Source organism: Haliotis cracherodii, unplaced genomic scaffold, assembly GCF_022045235.1.
Source record: "Haliotis cracherodii isolate W230 unplaced genomic scaffold, xgHalCrac1.p SCAF_5, whole genome shotgun sequence".
Taxonomy (NCBI): Eukaryota; Metazoa; Mollusca; class Gastropoda; order Lepetellida; family Haliotidae; genus Haliotis; species Haliotis cracherodii.
In genome coordinates this window covers 10,644,788-10,650,825 of record NW_027266308.1, presented here as the reverse complement: position 1 = coordinate 10,650,825, position 6,038 = coordinate 10,644,788, and positions in this window count along the sequence as shown.

The window sequence follows — 6,038 nt, the reverse complement described above, 5'->3', positions numbered from 1 at the left end:
GTACCCTTTGCCAAGAAATCCATCATCACTACTCCGTGCTGGTCCCTAAACACCGTGAGCATGACCTTGCCTGCAGAGGGTTGGACACATGCCTTCTTTGGGGGTGGTGACTCCACATGCTTCCATTGCATCGACTGAACTTTAGTCTCAGGATCATAGTGATAGACCCATTTTTCATCCTGTGTGATAAGTCTGTTAAAAAGTTTGCCTGTTTTTTTTGGCACATGTCCAAAAGATCCTTTGAGCAAATGACTCGTTCCTGCTTTTTGAAAGGTGTGAGCAACCTGGGAATCCATCGTGCAGACATCTTATGCATGTTCAAATTGCCATGGATGATTTTTTCCACAGACCCTACACTGATCTTGACATCTTGTGCTAACTGGCGAACAGTTTTACGTCGGTCTGCCAAAATGGCGGTCTCCACTTGATGGATAGTGTCCTCATCAATGGCTGAATGGGGGCGACCAGGAATGGCAGCTGTTTCCACAGATGCCCGACCACCCTTGAACTGGCGATGCCAGTGTTAAACAACGTTATATGATGGGGCATCTTCCCCATACGATGCTTTTATTTCATCGAAAGTTTCTTTTGGTGTGCGACCTTTCAAATATGAAAACCTAATCACTGCTCGGTATTTGATGCCAACATCAACGTTTTGCCCTGGCCGTCGAGATCTCCAGATCTCAACCCAATCGAACACCTCTGGGATGAACTCGAACGACGTGTACGTCAACGTCAGAACACGCCGCAGACAATCTCACAACTGGCCAATGCGTTGAAAGAAGAATGGTGCAGAATTCCGCAGAACAGAATTCGTACTTATCCAGTCAGTGCCGAGGAGATGCAGAGCCGTGATTGCTGCCCGGGGCGGTCACACGAGTTCACACAAAGTTCAGCGCAACCTTGTGGCCTGATGTGACATACCTCTGTACAACGACAACATGTGACTTACGAGCTCCAAAATGTCATATTTGTAACTATGATATTAAATTATATATATCGACTTTATGAGGCACAATAAATGTACTAAAAATTTACATGGGCGTTTCCTTTTTTGAAGTGTGTATTCGGAAGTGAGCCTATATATTCACCTCTCAATCCACACGAAGTATTGTTAATGCTGGTATTAACAGCCCATAAACAATTTACGTAATATGGATAAAAATGAGGAATATTCAAATCGTTAGTTAAATGAGATGGCAGCGGTGGATTTTCAATAAATGGTAAAATGTACTAAATATACGTTCCTGTGCTATTTAGGGGCGGTCGGGTAGCCTAGTGGTTAAAGCGTTCGCTCGTCACGCCGAAGACCCGGGTTCGATTCCCGACATGGGTACAATGTGTGAAGCCCATTTCTGGTGTCCCCTGCCGTGATATTGTTGGAATATTGCTAAAAGCAGCGTAAAACCGTACTCACTTAATCAATCGTGTGCTATTTCTCTTAGTGGATCTGTAACTTTGCTTGTGGGTTTAATAGTTCTAAGTTTACCCAGATAGACAATCACACGATGGCGACAATTGTAACATGGTAGAGGCAATCAATTTGAAGCTATTTATATAAGGTTATACGGTAAAAGCCACAGCTCTCGTAGAAACTGTACTGTGAAGTATTGCAAGCGTTTATGCGTCAACAGCGGGCACATGTTCTCACGACACTAATTTAACCTCTCTTCACCTTGACAAGCTGGACTAATATAATGTGCCTTTTTTTTATCTTGTTTTGTCATTTACCAGTAGAGTATGCAACGTTGCTTGATGGATGTATAATCATTTGTTACAACCGGTTGTAGAAAATATGGCTAGTTACACTCCTCCTGCGATATATATTTGTAATTGTTTGATATCATATTATGCAAATTGTTGTTCTTTGTAAATTGTCAAGATCAGTCGAAAATGTAATGTGGAGTTGTCCCAGTTTTCCAAGTGAATGAGTATGATTTTACAATGCTTTTAGCAATATTCCAGCAATATCGCGGCAGGGGACACCAGAAATGGGCTTCACACATTGTACCCATGTCGGGAATCGAACCCGGGTCTTCGGCGTGACGAGCGAACCCTTTAACCACTGGGCTACCCGACCGCCCCCAGTTTTCCAAGAACTGGTGTAAGAAGCGTTAGAACTGGTCTTCTGATACCAATGCTTGTTGTTAGAGGCCACTAACGGGATCGGGAGCATGGTCAGACTCGGTGACTTGGTTGCTGCATGTCATCGTATCCCAGTTGCAATGATCGATGCTCATGATGTCAATCACTGGATTTACTCGATTATTTACAGACCGCCGTCATATAACTGGTACAGTGCCTTTTGTGGCGTTAAACAACAAACAAAATGTTTTTTGTTCCTTGGACATGGATCTTGACAGGACCATTTCTCATAGCGTCAACTGCAGAATAATGAAGTCTACCCGACCATATTACCCGTTTGTTTGTTTGTTGTGTAACGCCGCACTTAGCAATATTCCAGCAACATGACGGCGGTCTGTAAATAATCGGACCAGACAATCCAGTGATTAACATCATGAGCATCGATCCATGCAATAGGGATACGATAACATGCATCAACCAAGAACCTGACCACCCGATCCCGTTAGTCGCCTCTGACGACAAGCATAGTCGCCTTGTACAACAAGCATGGGTCGCTGAAGACCTATTCACAGGTCAGCTATGAGAATAATAAGGTTGAATAAATATGTACGTTTAAAGGCTCATGCATGTAAATTGTGCTCGTCATTATCTAGTGGTAGAGCGGAAGGTCATACCAAAAGACGTTAAAAGATGGCACTTGTTGTTACCCTGTCTGGCGCTCGGCATTAAGGGGCTGAAACAAGGACTGGTCGGCTCGGAGTCAGTATACTGTGTCTGAGTGGGGTATTCATGCTAAACTGCGGCATGGTATCTCAGTGAGCTAGCACTATAAATCGGCATCAGTCCGGACTAGTACAAGCAGCCACACACACACGTGCATGCACGTCGCTTTATAAGTGCAATAATCTTGGACGCGACGTAAACCCCATTTCGCCTCACCTCACAGATGTTACAAATAACATGCCCGTCTGTTTCATGCGCCTAGACCGGAATAACAGCCTTAGGGTACATGTATTAAAATTTATCATATAATGGGTAGGTTTCTCGGCAGGATAATGCCAACGGATAAAACGATATCCGTTGGGGTCATATGCGGATAGAGATGCAAATATCAAAGGTCCAGTAGGGACTACTTTCACTGTTTATAAACAAACATGGCGTCGCCCTCGTCATTTGGCGATCGAGTCAGAATTAACCATCAGGAATCTGGATAAACTACAGGGATAATTGCTATCATTATCAAAAGAACCGTCTAATATACTGAAAATCAGTGTCTAACTGTGACGTAGCTAAGGCATTTTATAAGTTTTGGCAACTTTGGAGATATAAATTTCGAAACAATTTTCCGAGGGCACGAGGCCTAGCCAAGTGGGATCAGTATCCATATCTGTGCTTGTAGACCTCTGCGGCTTGAAACCTTCTCCACAAATTAAAATAGTTGGATTTGGAACCAAATATGTTTGAATTGTTACCTTGTTTCGTTTTGTCGCTGTGTGTACATCTGACTACACTTCTAAACGTTATGACAGACCGACGGTCAACAACGTCTGACCGTGGCCGTGACGTCTCATAGACTAGGGTTAGAGTAGCTTCCCTTTGACAAAGGGCAGTTACTCTAGCTGACAGACCGATGGATTGCCGCGAAAGGCAAATAAAAACAATAGTTTTTTTGCGTATATGTTGCTTCGCCACTGTATAAGAAACAGATTTCAGTTGGAACTATATTGGCTACTGTCACTGTCCGACTGACACATCACTTACCCTGTGACGTAATAAATATTAATGCGCGCATTCAAGGAAAACTCGCAATGTTTCGGTAATGTTTGTGAAAGAGGGAAAGTGATTTTGAAGCACAGAATTAAAGAATGACATTATATGATAAAGAGGTTATCACGCTTGTGTGTTCGTTATATATATAAGCGTATTCGTTATTATATATATAAATATATATATATATATATTGATGTTGAGACTTTCAAATGGTACACTCTGTGATGACACATAATCTGCCTGTAGAATGGTACCCAAACCGCCCATCCTTGTGGGTGCGTTTATGACAGCCGTATGCACACCTAAGGGGTCGCTGTAGAGAAATTCATTTTTGATGCTGAATTTCATGCGTATTTACTACTATTAATTTTGAATGAAAGTTCTACCAATTTGAAAGTCTGTCTTTGTATAATTGTACCAAAATGCCTAAGCGTACTGTCCCAGAAAACCAGGCATGGCAAATCCTTTGCATGAGTGAGTGAGTGAGTGAGTGAGTGAGTGAGTTGGGTTTAACGCCGCTTTTAACAGTATTCCAGTTATATCACGGCGTGTCAGCTTAATGTGGGAGGAAAGCCCGAAGTGATGCAGGTCTCAGACGTTTACCACTTCGGTGAAACCCACGAGCACGAGTATGGTGCTGACAAACCTAGAAACATAATCGGGGCGAACCGGGATTCGAACCCACAACCATAGGTTTCTGGCGTGCCCATGGGACGCAACTCTGCACAGCGAATCGCGGCGCCTTAGACGACTGGATTTCAGGTGCCGACTGCAACTTTCTTCGTCATCGCTGACATACCCAAAACAGTGTCCCCCAACATACCCAGGCGTCGAGCGAATGCAGCAGGTTAAAGGGTGAGATCAACAAAACGTCCTCTCCTCTCAACCCAACACATGTGTGACCTTTTAGCCTGGTGTCAGGCTCCAGCACTCTGGAACCTGAGGTCATGGAGGAGGATTCACTGCTCTGACGTGGGACAGTTTTAATTTTGACCACACTGATGGTAGGACTCGTGTCTGGATCCAAGAGGAACATCGTATCATGAGCGCAGCATCCAGGAAACAGTGGCGTGTGGTGGCGGCTCAGTGATGGTATGGGGATGCTGCTCCTTTGATAATGAACTTGATTTGACGCAGTTCAAGACAAGAAAATTTTATTCAGTATAGAGGCCATATGCATCACATACAAGTAAAACATGAATCTCGTCTTCTAAGTACATTTTGTCATTTAGCCTACAATGAGGGCACAGTCTTAAATGGTATGGCATATTAGTGTATATTCCTGTTTCTGTCATAAGTCTAAAATTTCCACATCTAAATATTGTGAAACAGATTCTCAAATGTAAAGGAATAGCAGGGCATAAGTATGTTTCCACATGTAAAAGTGTCTTGTATAACACATAGTTAGCACATTTATGAGAAGAGTGAAGTGTAGAATATCAGTTTTGTTTAAAATTATCAAGAAGTCTTGTTTTAGATAATCTGAAAAAATGTTAATATTTCCAACATCCTGGCATTCCATACAAAACCAAACCCAAATTGAAATAGAATGTGTTCGATATGTGTAGCTCATGTGACTCTGCCAGCATCATCAAGAGACTTTAACATTAAATAACATCTATCTAGAGTGATTAGTCTACACTAGTACTTGACTGACGTGACATGTATGTAAGCTGAAGTGGGTCTCTACCACATTCACCCAGTACCATACTATTGCATGTACTTTTACCAACTTTCAGGAAATATTTGCACATTCTTATCTGAACATTTTCAGTAGTTTTACTATATGTTGTTCCCCAGATTTCTGACCCATAACACAATATTGGTGTAACCACTGCATCAAAAATCCTGAAAAGATCGGTACATTTAATATCACCTACTCTCTTTTGATACCTATTTATTGCCATTATGGCTTTATTGCTTGTAATGCAAGGCAGGACTGTGCTTTAGTCCAAACTAGTCAGGGTGTAAATACTATACCTAAATATCTATAAAATGACACCACCTCAAGCTTCTGGCCGTGGAGAGACCAATTCTCATAGTGTCGCAGTGGGCCGCTGTTACGAAACACCACAACCTTTGTCTTTTTCAAATTTACTTTCATACTTGTCCACCATTTTCTTCCATCATACTAATAAGTTGATTGATGAAAATAATAAACATCTGGGGACTCAAGATGCACC